Consider the following 19025-nt stretch of genomic DNA (forward strand, 5'->3'; position numbering starts at 1 on the left):
AAGACATTTAGAGTAACTCAGTCGTGCTTTTTCACTCAGACCCCTTTTTTCCCATAATACTCCAAAGACGTCTGGAGTGGGTAAAAGGTAATATCCGCCAGACCTCGCAGGAGGAAACTCCTATGTATGGTCCTTGGTTTAGTCAACGTTGAAGGATACACTGTTCCAAAATATTGTGCATCTAATCTTTGTTTCCATAAAAACTAAATAACCTTCCTGTCGGTAAAATGGTAGACAGTGATGAAGAAAGAGAGACAGTTAGGATAGCAACTGAACTCGCAGCAGCTGATAATGCACTGCAAGACACAGACCCGGATATAATACTCATCCCGGTCATCAAGAGGAAATCTATAACTTTAAAACTTATAGAAAATGGACTGACACCTAGAGGTGGCACAGTCATATTCGTAATTGAGGCACACGAATATCGGCAGACAGAGGTATATTATTCATGGATACATTTTCCAGCAGCAAATGCTGTAACAAAGTACTTCCACTATTACAAAACAGAGGACCCTCCTAATGAGTACACTCCTTTCGAGGAGGTGGAAGTACCACTTAAATTTCAAGAGCATCTGCTCTTATTTAATGGCGCCCTAAAACATAATAATCACATCACCAGGCTCGGTCCATTAGGTAGACCAGGAGCAACGTGGCCGGTTCTAGCCGGATACACACCACATCCAGACATCGATGGGATGTCTGCGGCAAACCTTTTAATACAACTAAAACAATTAATAAAAATACATAGACAATTAGTCCAATATGTGATGCGGACTTCAACAATTCAACCAGCAATTAAAATTCCACAGCTGACCCCTCACCAGGGGAACACAAATAAAATTACACCACAGAACATACAATCCTGCCTAGGTAAAGTACCAGCTAAACGGGAACAAATACCATTCTGGTTAGCACAAAAAATCACCCAAATAGAGGCGGTGTTTCCAGACACCACCCCGTTAGAAAAACACAGGATTCTGACTATCTGTCTTCCAATGGGAATCGCACCACACGTGGAGGAGTGTGACACTTGGGGTACAGTCTTTGCTTCCATCTACACAAAAACGCACGGTGTTCCATCCATTTCGGTAATACCAGATGTGCTAAAACAAATTCAAGACGAATACGGTCCAGAACCCGCTTTAACTCTTGGTATGAAATTACTGAAAGACTTCAAGCAGGTCTCGGCTATATTATTAGCCAACATAAAGGGAGAAGCAGCAAATGTGGCGATCCGCCAGAGGTTAAAGGAGACAGATATAGCAGACCAACCAGCTGAAATTGCCAGAATTATAGAAAAATCCTATGAGGAACTAGGTAGAGATAGTTTAGGTGGAATACCAGTAAAACCACAACTGATTGAAAGTCCCGAAAAAATATTTTTTAATAATAATTCAACATCACAAAAAAAGAGCTGGGATGGAAACAAACAATCCAATCCTAAAGAAAAGAAATTCCAGTCCAGAGGAAGGTCTCCTCGGCGGAGAGAAAAATCTCCGAACCAGAGACACAGGTCACCCCAAAGTGACCCCTCTGGGAAAAGATATAACCTTAGAAATAGGGATAATATAAAGAAGCCTGATAGATATCAAGACATTGATACACGTCCCTCTCAATCTTTTCAGACTTCCTCGCAGAAATCGGAAAGAAGAGGACGATCAGAACAAAGAGAAGAGCACGCCAAGCCCAAAGACAAGGAACCTGCTCATCTAAAAAAGAAATTACAATTTCCAAAAAAGAAGGTAGCCAGTATCAAGGTAGTTAACAATGCCGAGAATACTGAGGACACAACTGAAAAACGGAGAATGGGCTCAGACAATGCTAGACAGCGCAGCAGAAGTGAGCATAGCTCGCAAAGTCCTTATGAATCTTCTGGAGACAGTGGACACGAATGAATATCTTCAAGTGGAAACTGCAGACACCAGAGTTAGCAAACCTCACAAAATATATGAAATAACTTTACGTATAGAAGGGGATAAGACTAGAAAAATAAGGGGACTTTTTTGGGATAATCTCTCCAAGGGCTGAAAAAGACTGGCCACCAGAGTTTGTCAGGGAGTGCCCTCATGGCGAAGAAATAATTATGCCTGCCTTCTCAAATCATACCCCCAAAAAATATACACTTGCCAGAAAGTGGGCAGTAGCTCTAGCTCCTGCTTTATATAAAAATCATGTAGGATGGGATGAGGACTCTCCTCCTCACAAAATCCAGTTAAAATCACAACCTACTGCACAAAGACAGTACCCAATTAAGCAAGAAGCTAAAAAACAGGTAAAAGAAATCCTAGATCAACTAGAATACCAGGGGGTGATTGAAACTTGCACCTCACAAATGAACAACCCTTTGTTTCCGGTCTCCAAACCAGACAACTCATATCGTCTAGTTTTGGATGACCGACACCTTAACTCATGTTGCAAAACTTTTGCAGTGCAAAACTCGCATAGTGCTGCACTAATGAATAACATAGTGCGCAAAAAATACAAAACAACATTAGACATCTCTAATGGATTCTTTTGTCAAAACATAGCACCAGAGAGCAGATATTTGTCTGCATTCTCAATAAATGGCACTCAAAAACAATTCTGTCGGTTAGCCCAGGGGTACAAGAATAGCCCAGGGGTATTCTCAGCGAGAGTAACAGAGTTACTACAAACATATGATGACGAAGCATTATCTTATGTCGACGACATATACTTAACAGATGATGACTTGGATACTCACTTGAAGAGAGTGAACACCATAATACTTGGGTTCGCAGCAGAGGGTTACAAATTCAACTTTAAAAAATCCAGAATTGCCCATCTAACAGTCCTGTTCTTAGGATACGAATTATCAAGTGAAGGCAAAAGCCTGGCTGACAATTTCCTAGAGAAATGTGCCGTACTCCAAGCACCTAGAACACTAAAAAACCTACAGTCAATTCTAGGCTTCCTAAATTTCGGAAGAACATACATTGCAAATTACGCAGAAAGGGTCAAACCCCTTTATGATCTAATAAAACCAGATTTTAAAAGAACCAATTGGACTCAAATACACACAGAAATTTTGAGATCCTTACAAACAGACATGTTAATTAAAACAAAATTAGAAACACGTGATAACACACGCAATCTTGTGATTCGAGTCATCCCAGGAAGATGCGGATTCACATACCTGACCTCTAATGAGGGAGAAAAGGTACCAATTGCATTCAAATCACACTTGTACACAGAAGCTGAAAAGAAATTCAGCATTAAAGAAAACATTGTTCATGCAGTTCAAACCGCAATAGCTAGAGAAAAAGATAAAGCTGACGGTAGACACATCACAGTCAGAACAGCAGAATCAGCCTTTGAGGCACTAACAACACCTTGTAATTTACCAACAACAACATAGAATCCGGAATGGATACAATGGGTGAATTCAATTACAACGGACAAAGTATACTACTACTTTGATCCCGAACTAAAGGAATTGAAAAATCTAGAATATGAAAGAACATTCCCTCTGCCTATCGACATTCTGCCCTTACGACAATACGCTTGTGTAATCTATACAGACGGACATGCTCAACCCTCCGTTTGGGGAGAACAAGCATACAACCCAACATGTGAGATTACAAAAGAAGTGTGGCGCGGAGGTAAACTAAGACCTCTATTAACAAAAACACACTCAGTAGAAACTAATTCAGAACAACAGACTGAAATAATAGCATTGAAAATGGCGCTAGATAATGCGGATCGCGAATTCCCGACACTTATAGTGTCCGATTCATATTACTGCGTCAAATCATATAACAACGATTTGCAGACATGGATTCAAAACGGTTACAAAGATGACACAGGTGCAACAATAAAGCAAAAACTACTTTGGGAACAAATAGCTCTTTTACAAAAAGAACTACCAAAGACTCACGTGACACACTCACTGAGTCATCAGCGTGATGGCGTTCACGTTGCAGGGAATTCATTGGCTGAGACAGCCACAGCGGTAGCAACTAAATCGGCTTCCGTAGCTCGAAAAAAGCGTACAGTGAAGTATATTGACGGTGAAACAGTGCTGGCGGTGAAAACGTCATCAAAAGGCGACTGCTCAGCGCTACCGATCAACTATCCACTCAATTATACATACATAATCGATGCAAACTCCGTCCCTTTTGCTCGAATCCCTGGAGTGGGGGATAGAGTGATTCCAAACATGGACAGGAGAAACTTGTTAATAGCAGACGCACATATGGGCGAGGGTCTCAGACACCTCAAACTAAAAGATTCTCTGGAAGAATTACAATCAAGGTACTGGTGGCCAGGCATGAGCCTGCATCATACCATTTTTGTAAAGAACTGCCCAAACTGTAACAGAAATCGCAGTGGTGAGAGAAACGGTGTAATACCGTGTCGTTTCACTCCAGAAAAGATCAACAGTAAAAAGCAAAGCGTCCGATTAACATATACAGGCTAGTTTCCATTTATAATGTAGATCACCAGCACTCGGCTGACGTCTGGACTGTTATACAAAGATTTGCGAGTCTAAATGGCATATACGCTAGAAGCATGCTACGTTTGACCATTGTTTTCACTCTAGCCCTCCAGCCTGAGGGGAAACATGGCCAAATGAGCATAGCACAGCGGGACTCTTCTCACTTCCTTCCTGAGGGATACGGGATGGTGTAAAGAAAAAACCAAGGCATAAAGCTATCTATAACAGAAAGGATATTAGGTTCGGGAGCTGGGTGGGTCAAACATCTAATAAGTGTCCAACGTAGTCTAAATAACTTGCCAAGAAATTCTCTGAAGGGATTCAGTCCGTACGAATTATTATTTGGAACTAGGATGTTAGTCTTAGATCTCGACAGTCAGACTTCAGTGGTGAAGGAAAAATGCTTTGATATCAAAGATCGTTTGGCTATTTTGCAGGACTTAAACGAAACAAGAAAAGACCTGAGCAACATAAAGTTGAAACAGCAGCCAACAACCACTGAAGAACCACCACCTGTCCCAGCAAGACCTGTCTGGATTCCAAAAGTCGGGGATCTAGTCAGAGAAAAGATCGCGGTAAAGAAGGAATTTGGGCCTTCTTACAGAAAAGCAGTTCCTGTCTTGTCTGTCAACGGGACAAGATCAGTTGTACTACCGCCGCTTGCTGGTAAAAAGGAGAACCGAGTTGTATCCATCGACCTGGTAAAACCACAACATGTGGCCGATAACAAATAGTAGGCCAAGTGGACTCCCGAGAAGTAGTAGAACACCAAGATTTGCTACTAACACAGAGGTTCAATCTAAGAGGCTAATCACATTCGAAACGCCTACAGAACTACAACAAGGACTATGCAACAATGCAATGGAACTTAGACCTCTGAAAACCCAAATAAAAACATTTAGCAGAGACACACCAATCTATAATGAAGTAACAAACGAGTATGCAAGAAACAGCAATCCTGAAGCAATTGGAACTATTGACAGAACTGCATCCGGCTACTTCATAAACTTCGATGATTCCTCTGAAGGCTTCACTGAATCAAAAACACAGCCATCAACAAAAACCTTTAAAGATAAAGTTAAAGTACTTTTGAAACAATTGAAAGAAACATATCTAAATTCTCCATGGATTGAATTTTGGGTGGGTTTTGGTGCATTTATCCTCATACTTTGGCTCATCATGGTACTAACTTTGGGACGCTTCATTGAGGGAAAATATGCTAAAATGGACACAGCAAGTCAGAAAATCAACTTGATCCTCAAACCACACACATCTTCACACGTCGAGAAAAGAGAACTTTCTTCAGTCAACTTCACAGCCAATCCTATACCGGGTGGAGTAGCATGGGACAAAACTGACTACGAAATTTATGGTCCGGTTGAAATCCTGAAATATCCACACCAAATTAAGATCTCGTTGAGTGACTTTGTAAAACCAAGCTCATTTGCTGATGATTGGGACTTTGAAAGTATAAATAATATGATGTCTGACTTAGTAATGTCTGCTAAATTTACCAAACATGATTATTTGCAGGGTTCGACAAATTATGATAGTATGTACTGTTATAACCACTATGGTAACCATTTTCTACATAGATCTGCACAACCTAGAAATGTTTTAAATTATAATCAATGGGAACATTGTGCAACCCCTCCAAAAGGAAGCTCAAGAACCGTTTATGACAAATATTCATACTTTTCAGGTTTTAACACAAGTAATGCCAAAACATTTTATTTCAAATTGTCAAATAAGACAGGGACAAAGACCATGATAACAAATACGAAATTGATATATTCAGACTCATTCTTTGAACAAATGAATACTTTTGGTTTTGATTATTGGGACAAAAATTTTGAAGTAAAAAGTGTTTGGGGTACAAAAGAATGGCAAGTACAGGGTATAGAATCTTTGTTTAGAGCCTGCATGATCCCAGAACAAATTATATTTTTAAATGACACTGTTCAACAAACTACCTGTCTTGGCTTAGCAAAAATCAAAGACTTAAATAAACCGTCTATTCCAAAACCAACAATGAACAGCAATAGCTCCACAGATGAAGAGATAGACGTAAATTATGTATTAAACCAAAACAGAACACATCCTGATTGGAAACAGTGGTTGATCTGGCCCACAGATACTAATAACTGTCAAAACAGATTCCTGAACAAAACACAGGGGTTCAAAATGACCAGGCCAGACCCTAGATATTCCCAAAGACAACACCCAGGAATAATAACCACCTACAGTGTGGGCAAAGTATGCCTTCAGTGGCTACAGACTTCCACACTGGCAGAAATTAAGCAACACCTAACTTTACTTACTGATGGTGCTGACTTGCGTGATTTCATTATGGGACCGCGCAAACAGCGTCAGAAACGTTTCATAGCAGCCTCTGTATATGCAGCATACAACGAGGCCTGGAAGGTGACTCAAATTGAGACAGCAGAAAGAATACGGGAAATTGACCGTATTAATTTGGAAAAATCACTTTCTGTAGTGGACAATGGGTTAATGACTCTGTCCTCCAGAATTTTTTCTCTGGACAGCATTGTGTCTTCAGCAATCGACATAATATCGCAAGACTTGCTGTTGTTACAACACGGTCAGTCTCAATTGCGTTCTATTGTACAGCTTGGCTGGACGTTACAAAATCTGCGTTCAGGCTATGTGCCTTGGCGTTTAATCAACACAACGTCACTATTCAATATCTTTAACCTTACTGATAAACAAATCAGTATGGCCCAGAAGGGTGCTGATTATACAATCCTGAGCATTGAAAAACTCGAGAGATTACCAGTGACAATGTCAGAACGACCTGTCAGTGAATGGATAATACATGGGATAATTAATATTCCAATATCAACCTTCAGGTTTCAATACTGCCAAAAATATATACAGGCTGGCATGTATGAAAAATTGGGAAAGGGGTACATTAAAACAACATGGAACTTGCCCTATTCACATGCATGTGTCAGTAATAAAGGACAGAAAGTGTTTCTTAGTGGCAATAATTGTGCGATGTCACTGAGCGGTACACTTCTGTGTAATGGAATTAGTTTGCATGGAGCCTGTGAAGGGAACTCAAATAACCTTTCATGTCACCAGCTAGGCGCACCTGCAACAGAGATAGAACCATTATTTCAAAGACTCTATAATGGGAGTTACATTCTAATTGTAGATCGCAGATGCTGTAGTCTTATGCCCGGGACTCCTTATCTCGTAACTACGACTGCGAAGGTCAAGTGCTGTGGACGCTTATTGTTCCCCAGCTCCCTTCCAGACAGGGAGGCAAGGGCATGGCCCAACTTGAAAATTACTTCTATTCGAATAGATACTTTAAGCAGAATGAAAACAGTGCTTCTTCAGACGCCGACCAGACTCACGTCATCAAAAGAAACGTATGATCTCCTAGTCGCAAGGACGACTGCAGAGATTCACTCCTTATTATCAACTAATTCCCCCATACATTTTGCAGAAATCCTGAATGAAATCTTAAATATTTCTGATACCAGTGGAGTCTCAAAAGTATTTAAGACAGTATTTTCGATGGCATTAACACCATTCAAAGCCATACTGGGTATTTTTCCAGATTTCGTCCATTCGATTTTTGGCGGACTTCCCCTCATTTTAGGACTAATTGCAGGAATCCTATTCCTGGTCCTTATATTTCGTTATGGCAAACCATATCACAGACAAAGCACCTGCGACAAGGGAAGAAATAATCCTAGCCATTGGATACCGGGACCGGATATCAAAAATCCTGGGACTATCCCGGCTTAGAGACCTGAACATGACTTGGCTTCTTTCATTTCAACCAATGTGGCATCGATGTGTTTTACCTGTATTAAGGTGCTTGCTATGCGGAGAAGAATGCTTGTTAGACACCTGTCTGACGCTACAATCAGATGCGCCAATGGATGCAGAAACATTGTTGAGTCCAATAAAGGCTCATACTTTGTGCTGCCCTCAACGGCTACCAATCCTGATGACGGCATTCGTGGAAGCTTCACCACTACGATTAAGGGGTAGTGAAGTTCAAGATGAAAGCAGCATTGATCAGGTACGACCTTCTGTCAGCAATAATAATCAAAACGTCAATGGAGACAATCATGCGCACGAATGCATGGTTACATCTTTTTCCGAGTTAGTGGAACTCTCCCAGGAAGCTGTTGACAACTTTTTCGAGAGTCTAAATGATATGATGTTCTCACCAGAGCAGAAATAGAGACTTTTGAGCAAGCTCGCACACGGCGTTCCCTGAATTTGGCCTTCAACTAGAATAGCAAAATACCATGAACAATTTTCCCTCCAGTTCACGGACAGCAATTTTTTTTCAGCAGCCCCAAAATATTTTTACGAATTTTTCGGGACACTTATTTTCTGCTTAAAGTAAGAACTATTCTTAGAGAACTAAAATTTCTATTTTTAGATACTTTATAGACATTAGCTGCCCGCTGGTATGTTCATAATTATTTTATTCTGTGATGGAATGGTCTCGAAACTTTTTTCTGTATTAAGAGCCATTTCATGTGTAAATTCTCATATACAAATTAGTGATAATGTATAGATATGCGTGCTTACTTTAGCATTATTCTACAGCTTGAGTGCATATATTACATGTGACTGTTTTTTCCGTATATTTGATAATTTCAAAATGCATTTATGTATTTTGGGGTGGTAAGGTATACACGATACTCTACAGTATGTTTTACTATGCATAGATTCGTAAATATGTTCATAGTTAGCGTGGAGTGGGTGTGATGTATTCCTATAGGTTCTGTATCGATCCCCCTATTCCTGACCCTATTCTGGTTAACAAGTTAACTAGCAGCCATCCCATGAGGCAGAAAACCCCCATGATGCAGGAACCGTTATCTGATAAAGCCACACTACGGCACAGGAACGTGTTATCTGATTAGGTCATAACGCTTGCCATCTAATTAGACAAGCGATATTCCTCCAGCCCCTGATAAGGCATACGGAGTTCTCAAAACAAATCAAACCTACGACAGACCTGGGAAAAACCCTGCGGCCATTGTTTTGATTTCACCGAGAACTTCAGCAAAAGAATGTGCTAACGACCAGGTCGTATGACATCCTTATTGACGTATCTATGTCCATCCTTACGTCAATCTCGGCACCTTAAAGGTATAAATATTACCGATATTGCCCTATGCAAACACACGCGGTGGTGACGAGATCGGAGCAGCCAGACTTGCCGAAGCCCAGAGCAGAGCAGACCCCGCTGGCGCAGCCCCGCCTTCCTGACGCGCTGAAAACGAGACGCTGCTTTCTCCTGCCGAGAAATCCAGCTCCGGCGCTTCCGGGTAGCCCTCGCAGGCAGCCTGGAATATCGAGACCAGAGACGAGAGATACCATCCCTCATTCATCCTAGATTCCAGGTACAGAACTGAATAACCCCTTGCAGAGAATTCTTTAGTCAGTCACTTGGCAAAACAAACTTAACTTAAACTGTAACTTTCTATTCCCGCCCACGTATTAGGCTTAGGTCAGGTACACGGGGTAGGCGTAGTTAGAAACACCAGTTGAGTACGATTAGTCAAATGTGAATGTGTATGTATTCATTTTATTCATTTTAAACCTTCATATGGCTTAGAAACCATATCAATGTTTTTACAGTATTATTTTATACTTCTGCTTTTATTGTATGCACTTTACTTAACCATAAGTATTGCAATAATATCGGTCCATTTCTCTTGTATGAGAAAAGAGACTGATCAATAAATAACATCTTTTATTGAACACGCCCGTCTCTTCCTTTTCTCTACAATCTGGTGAGACTAAGAATGCACGTACTGACTGAGTAAAATAAGTCGTCTTTTGTTTTCACACGACTCTAGAGATACACTCTTGATTAGGGGAGAGCAAAGTTGTCATGTTCTATGGTTGTCAGAAACTAAATCCCTTCTTGTCTATCCAGGGAGGTTCAACTCCTCCTTGCCTATTCGAGAAAGTTTCTAGTGAACTCTGAGCTAGCTGGCAAACCCAAAACTTTAAGTCTAATATCGACAGTAGTAGACCTAGTTAACGTCTGGTCTAGGCCTATACTATTGAAGGTATTATTCCAATGCGCAGAGCCTATTGGGATAATAGGAACTACACTACAGATTATCATATGATGATAAAGAAAATACAATCACACTCATGTGAATTTAACATGGTGATGTTTGAATAATCTAATTTTGTACTTTGCCAACTTTGCTTTCCACTGTGACCACCTTCTATTGTACTGGTTGTAGTTGAGTCAAGGCATCCGATTTCTCTTCAATGATTGTTTACTCAGGGCCCTCCTTGGGAGGGTTCAGTTTGCCAACTCTGCCATTCTTTTGAATCTCACAATGGATAGATTTTGGTTTTGGGATTAATTTAGTTCTTTAAATAGCAAGGCTGCATTTAGAGTCTGTGATATCATTTTGAAAATGGTTTGTGGGTGGTCTGTTGAATCGAAGTAGAATCTGTTCTGAACTAATCACTAGTGGAAGGACATTCCTGGCATGAGTAGTAATCATGGAGAGCACACATCCTCCATGGAGAAATTTGCCATACCTGGGAGTCGAGTGCAGGTAATAAGTTGAAGAATTAAGTAATATCTGGGGTGATATCTAAAAGACATTTGAGACATAGTGGCTGAGTGGATAGCCTTGTAACAGAAGAAAACTGTCTTAAAAATGCATCTCTTGTGAACGGGAACTCAATGCAGGCCTTTGCTATGTGATGTAATGCTGGCCTTTGCGATGCGATGTAATGCTGGTGTATTTAGTACTATCTAGCCACAGCATTCTGTATGAGTTGTAACTAACGAGTCAAATATAAGGGAAAGGACACAAGCACAGCATTACAATAATCCAATCTGGTTATATTTAAAGATTGTAATCAAAAGTCGTCCAGAGTTTGTAGGAATGAGCTGCAACATTTTTCTTAAAACGTTCAGGATGAGGATGCAGGTCATGGTGAGTACATGAATGTGGGCATCAAAGACAAATTTTAGTCAAAAGCACACCCAGATTGCGAGTAGTAGAGGAGGGAATGTGACACAACCTTATGGATTGAGGCCAACAGGACAGACACCAGCAAGAAGGGTTGCTTCAGCTTTGCAGATTTGAGTCTTAATTAATTGGCAGCCTTCCTATTTGCATCCGCTACAAGACAACATTTAAACTGGTCTCTGAGGGAATTGAGATCACCTGCAAGGCTCAGAATTAGCTGTGTGTCATCAGTATAGGCATAACATTGTAAACAAAAAGAGGTGATGAATCCAGCTAGGGGGGGGGGGGGGGGCACCCACTGATTCAAATGAGGGGTATGAAGAAGACTGTACAGCATTCCATAAGCTAGATCTTTAAAAGAGGACTGATGGGGTGTAAGCAGAACAGAAAGGAACTGAACCAGGCAAAAACCCTGCCCAGAAGTCCTGCCAGACAAAGCCTGTCTAAAAGGATATTGAGAGAGATTGTATTGAAAGCTGACAGCAAATAAAGGAGCATGAGGGCCACAGAGCCACCAGAATTCAGGATCATTGAAATCTTGCGGAAATTAATATGGTCTGAATACTCAGAGATGGCCTGAAGCCTGATTGGAAGGATTTAAGTAAATAATTATTTTCAATATGTTGGGATAACTGAAGATTAACCCAGTTCTCCAATGTCTTGGTGATCATAGGAAAAAGGAAGATAGGATGATAATTTGCAAGAACCCCTGGATCCAACTTAGGCTTCTTCAAAACCAGGATCCCTAATACAGTTTTGCAAAAATGTGGGACCTTGCCCACCTCTTAGGATTGATTGCAGATAGGTGTGCTCATAGGCTAAAGAGACAGAGCAAAGGTCTTCAATGTCTTGTCTGGGAGAGGGAGCTAAGGGAGCGCCAGAACTGGATTAAGATGGTCTCTTGTGTTACACACTTAAATATGACCAGGGATCTGGGAAAGTATAAGTTCTCCCTGATGGAAGCAATGGGGGATGGGTATGCATGAAGGAGTATTAGAGCAGAGTAATTTTGTTGTTAAAATTATTTATGTATCTCAATCAAAAAGAACAGGCTCATGCAAACATTATTTGTTTGTCAGATTACTGGTTTGCGTGAGGAAAACCAATAGGTTTTCTAGAAGAACCCTCACCGACCAACCTCGTTGGTGGCGTGCTTCATCATCGGGTTCCCACCCAGGATGGCGAGTGCACCCTGGGTGTGCTGCGACGCCTGAATTACAGAAGAGCTGGTTTTTTTTGTTGTTGTGCCAAGTGAGGTGATTTGTGAGTTAAAAATATTTATACGGTCCCCCTAAAGAGGAAAAGTATGTAATACTGGGGCCCTATGACAGGATTAAAAAGGAAGTGGCAGATATTTGTAGAGATTCAATCTTGACTCATATCCTAAAAGCTGAATTGTGTGCCAACACGAGGGTAGAGAGAAGCATTGGCATATCTTAGTAGATATAGCACTACCCTGCTGTTACCCTTTCACACAAAGCAGCACAGAAACTTATACAGTGGAATATTTTTTACTGGGGACACTATCATCGGCTCTGATTAAATGTATATTTACTGTGTATTTTTTGTGAAAAAACAATTCATTCTTTTCTATTTAATCATTATACAGTGGTCTCTTACTAAGTATGTTGTTCACAAACACAAATGGTGGCACTGACTGATGACTAAAACTAGTTTGCAAGAATTGAAACACATTGGTGGAGGCGCAAGATGAGTGGGCTACAATATTGGTGTAATACAAAATCATACATAATAAACAGATTTGCCTTACAGTGGGTGTTTTAACCTAGATGAAAGTATGCCTTTAACATGTGGTGTAGATAATCATGAAAACAGAGCTTGTCTACAGGCTTGGTGAAGAGATATGTTGTTAGCTGTTGTAGTCATTCTGAGAAGAGACATACAGGCCTCTGACTTCCTTCATTGAAGAATTGGGTTTCCAGTTGTATATTCTGAATATGTTGTTGGAATTGCTTTAGATGTAGTGAAATCATTTAATGTTTCTGTAAATGCATGTATCTTATTTCTGACGAAGTTGGAACTCATAAATAAGTCCTAACAGAACGCATCAACGAAGTACAGTGGCACAATCTATCAACACTGCACATTCCTAATTGGTCAAAAGCAACTTCAGATGTTAGTGATAGGAACTGTAGAGACGTATATGTTCAAAGATATATAGATTTGTCTTATATAAAATATTCCCTTTCATGGTTATGTGTAGTATATATATCAGTATTTATGTATGCAATATTTTAATATATAATGTATTCTTTCTTTATCTAGTTAGAATTATATATATTTTCTAGACACTTACTAGTCACATTAGCTTTCTTTTGGTTTGAGGTTGTGTGTCTTTCGATTGCAAGAATAGAGTGCCTATTTAGCATAGATGATAATATATATACTGAGGGTATTAATATTACATTTGATTTAGCAACCCTGTCTCCTAGGTAGAGAGAGGCACCTCTATTTTACACTGATGGAAATATGCACCATTGCAAATCTGCCCAGCGCTATACTGTACCTGAATTTCCTCTCTCAGACCTAAGGAGGACTGGAAGGCAGCCAACATTCCAGCTCCTGGTATGAGGTATGATTATTTTGGCTGAGGGAGAACATCACAATTCCAGAATAACTGTAATTACCTACCTGCCACTTAGGGTTTAGGAGAATTTATTTTGTGACCAGGACAGAGCTCAAAAAGAGTCTCCACTGGTGCTGGTTGGGGTAAGACATTGAGTAAAAGTGTTAAAAGCTGATAAAGCTTACCTAGCTTTTCACACTCTGTGCTGGATAATGAGTTTGAAGTACGATGAACACATGCCACATAAAACTGTATAAATTGCAACCAAATTAGATAGCTTTGGTGTTGAATAGTGGCTGCACAGATCTGTGTGTAGCATGGAGGTCCAAACGTTCTAACAACAGTTAGATAGTTTGGCAGGTTCATTCACTTGCTGTAGAGCTATATGTTTTGAATATTACATTTTCAAACCCATTAAAATAGCAATCCAAGTTAATGCTTGTTTACCAGTGATCTGTGTATACATTTTAGATTTCAATTTACTATGCCTGTAAAATAGGTATTTATATAAACAAGTGACTTAAGTAGAGCAAATGTAACTGCAAAACTATGGCACACTTTACGTAATGGGGGTTTCACAGTGAGTAGTTCAGACAAAGGCAGGGATTTGCTCTGGAGATGATAATGGTTCACTGGTGATGCTTACGTGATAGTGGGGTTTAAAAGGTGACTGGCAAAGCAGCGGATGAGAAAGAGTTTGGATGGAGAGAGGATTGAGTTTAATAGGAACTTTCCATGAGATGTCCAATTTGATGACTATCATGAAGCAATTGGTTGAAGTGCGATGTTTTACACTTGCTGTATAGATGCTTTGCACAACTGTCTGGTGGAAGGCCTCAATCCCTGTAAAATAGTTCAAGGGTTTAGTTTGCTGGCTGAGGAAAGGTGTGGGAAATCATCAGCTATTAGTTTCTATAAAGGTAGGATAATTTAAGATGTTAAAGTGCCACAGCAATATTTAATTTACACTACAGGACACAGGTGTTCTAAGAATGGGAGAAAAGCTCAGGGATTAAAGTGGCAAATACACAGAACAATTGACGGTAATCTGCATGTCTCGTGCCCCAAAACCAGTCTGAAATGTTGGAGGCTTAGCCTTCTACAGAGATGAGTATGTTTGAATCCCTATAAGATCAAATAACCTTTTCACCTTTTTACAGTCAACAAAATGAATAACAATGGAATATGATAACAATAAAATAATTTACCCTTCTGGTCCTTTACAGCTATATCGGTTTAAAGTCCCTTGAGCTAACGACTGGCAGTGCCCGGTCTGCGGTGCCCCCAAAGAGACCATAGAACATGTTCTGTTTTACTGTTCAGTTTATGAGAGCAGTAGGCAATGTTGCATTTTACTGATGTGTCATTCCCTGGGCACTGGAGAGTTTAAGGTTGCTCTAAGTATACTTAGCATTGTTCTTAGTAATCCATTGATCTTTGCACCTACCCGTAATTTGTTGGGAATGTTTTGTGCCCTATCTGAAAAGTAACTCACTGCAGATGTAGTGATGTGATATGCTGTGCAACTCACGTTCAGACCCTGGATGTTAATGCTTGATTGTCTTTTCTTATCCTCCCTTTCCCCTTCCTGCACCTTGACCAGCAATTGTGTTTTAGTTATAAATATCTGCAGTATTTAAGATCTTATGACTATTGGCTGTAACATGCTGAATTGGATTTTATCAGTATTTATGACTATTTTTAACCTATTTATGTTTTATATTGCATTGTGTGTTTTATGGCCGTTGAGTTGAAATAAGGTTTTGACTGACTGATAACAATAAAATATGTTTCTTCAATTGGGATTTTGGTGCCTGTGGCTATCCAGTATGAAGATGTGTTTTTTCAGATGAAGAAAGAAATACAGGGGCATATTATCAAGGGGCTTTATCTCCGCTTTTTTGGCTTTAAAAGCCAAGAAAGCGGAGATAAAATTATCTCCCTATTACCAAGCTGTCGCTAACACCAGTTAGCAACAGCTAATAGGTGATAGTGACCATCTTGGGCCCCGCTTTGCATGTCAGTGATATTTATCACTAATGACATGCAAAGTGGGCGTGCCAAGATGTTAGCGACTGAAAACAGTCGCTAACATCGCTATCTCCTATTACCAACTTTTGGAGATATTCGCGCTAACACTTGCCCAGGAGCAGTTCTTAGCCATCTTATCCAATGGGAGGTGGATAACATGGCTAAGAGCATTTGCTCGATAATGCATGAATATCGCTGACTTTTCAGCGATATTCATGCATTGCGGCCGTTTTTTATCGCATTTGCGATAAACCTTGGGTTTAAACAAGTTAGAGACAAAAATTATCTCTATTGATTGGTAATATGCCCCTATGTTTTCTAAATTCTGCTTTCAATTTCAAGGTTTTCATCTTTACTAAGGGACAGCTGAAGAGTATTAACAGACATTTGAATGCTTTCAATGCAATCCCTATTTCTTCCAGTGAAAGCACAGAAATACAAAGAGGTTTGTCCTCCCTTTTTAGGTCTCGGCTAGTAACGCGCTGAAAGCGCGTTCTCGCCAGAGAACTATAGTCGGCGTCTCAGCAGTCTGAGAACACCGAAGTGAGACAAGACCTGGCCGCGTGCAGCGTTTCCCCATAGGATAACATTGTGCGCGTGGCCAGGTCTTGTCTCCACAGCATTGCAGGTCAGACCGGATCAGGTCGCGCGCCTCTCTGGAATGCAGGGGGAGTCTGCAGAGGGGCGCGCGGCAGACAGGAGATGAGAAACGTGCGAGGTGCGCGTTGGAATCCGACGCTGCGATGTTGTTACTGCGTGGCGGGACTGTTTGTGTGAGATTTCCATGTTTCATGGGTGTTTGTGTGTGATATTCACATGCTTCTGAATTGCCATTTTGCATTGATGTGATGTATTTCTGTTTTAATATGTCGCAGTTGTGTGGCATATGTCAGTGCAAATTTCTGCTGTGACCGAATGTGACCGGGTGTTTTTTTTAAAGTTATTTCCGATGAAATGCGACGCAGCTTTTGTGATATATCCTGATGATGAGGTCACTGATATGGTATGAAGGCTTTGGGAGAGTACTATGGTAGAAACGGTGAGGCACTTAGGGCCACGAACGGTTGAAGGCATTTTGGCTCGTGGTGGATTTCTGGCCGCCCATGAGAGATATTATTGGACGTCACAGTTGGGCACGTCAGGGTGCATGGAGCGACCGAAAAGGTTTTATGATGTCGCGGTGTTATGGTTGCACAGAGGGACCGCGGTGGTTTGGTGTCGGAGCTCATTGGTGTCACGGTGACAGGGAGTTAAGAAGGGCTGCACGGGTTAATGGCAGTGATCGGTTGATGTCACAGCGTCAGTGCATGTACATCACGGTGACAGCGTTTTGTGTATGGCTGACATCACGATGACGGAAGCTTGTGTACGGCCGCACGGATGGAACACGATGGTTTGATGTCAGCCCATTGACGTCACGGTGACAGGGGGTTGAGAAGGGCTGCGCGGGTGAATGGCGGTAGTTTGTTTAAGACACACCCTCCGTGCATGGACGTCACGCTGACCCAGGGTTGTGTAAGGCTGACGTCACAATGACAGAAGCTTGTTTTTATTGTGGACAGCTCTTCATGCACATGGTGACCTTCTATCCTTTGTTTTACTCAGACAGACCATTGGACGTTATTTATAACATATAGAATTTGCTTTGATGGCGTGGCTGTGAGACAGACATTTAAATCGGCATTTCCTTCTACCACGTAAATCACGTACGTACTTAGTATGTGTTTTGCAGCTTTACATAGTGCTAAGTTAGCCAGAGAGCATTAAAGTGCTTTACACATGAGGCGGTGGTTTTACACTTGAGGACATGTTTTTCTGTTTTTGTAGCGCGGGGTTTACGTGATTTGCTCAGAATCACAGGAAGTTGACCGGATGCTGGGATTTACCTCCCCCATGCCAAGGAGGCAGAAAGGTATGCTTTTGTGTATGTGCTTCTCATGATGATGTAATATGTTTTAATGCTTGCTGGCCGTGTTGACGAAGGAACACCAGCAGCAGCAGTACTGCCTTATACATATAACGCTGGAAAACGGGTCATGTTTTGAATTAAGTAGCTCAGAGCCAAAGTGACCATCTATCCTTCGTTTTACACGGACAGAGAGTTGTATGTTACTTATAATATTACAAAGAGCATTTGTTTTGATTGCGTGGCTGTGATAAACACATTTAAATCGGTATTTTCTTCTACCTTATAAAGCGCGTGCATACTTGGTATGTGTTTTGCTGCTTTTTATAGCATTGGAGCGCTTTGTGCGCAAGGCATAGGTTTTGCACGTGAGAGCATATTTTTCAGTTTTTGTGGCACAGGGAAATACATGATTTGCCCAAAATCACAGGAAGTTGAGCTGCCGCTGGGGTTTGACCTTCCTGTGCCGCCTAGGCATGAAGGTATGAATTCATGTGGGAGCTGTGTTATTGGTGTGGAGCGCTTTGGTGCTGGCGGGTTGTGTTTACGCTGTATAAAGCTGCAGAAAAGGTATCAATTACGATGTGTAGGTGAGACCTTGCTGTGCAGGCACCGATTGCCATTCCCCCACAACAGACTCCAGAGTTGTAGGAATCATGTACATGCCGGAAAGGTTCGGCAGCAACCTTCAAGTATATTTATGATACTGAAACTTGCCCGAAGTGCGTCAGCTGCTATCAGAGACAATAGTAGTGTATTCTAGCACTAAGCTGCAACTGCTGCCTTACACTTTAACTGGAAGCGCGACCGTTTGCTGCATGGCTAAATACTTAACTCCCAAAGGCGAGACAGATTGTATTGCCCTAGTTGCCCGATGCAATTTTAAAGTTTCAATTCCAGCACCGTGAAAGCATGCGCTCGTCAATAAAATTACCACTCAGAATATGCCGCTGTGGAGCGGGTGAATAATTAATAACGGCAGGTTTTGGAGTATGGAAGGGATATTGGTCAGGGCAGGGATGATGCGCTGTGTGA

Source organism: Lissotriton helveticus, chromosome 2_1, assembly GCF_964261635.1.
Source record: "Lissotriton helveticus chromosome 2_1, aLisHel1.1, whole genome shotgun sequence".
NCBI lineage: Eukaryota > Metazoa > Chordata > Amphibia > Caudata > Salamandridae > Lissotriton > Lissotriton helveticus.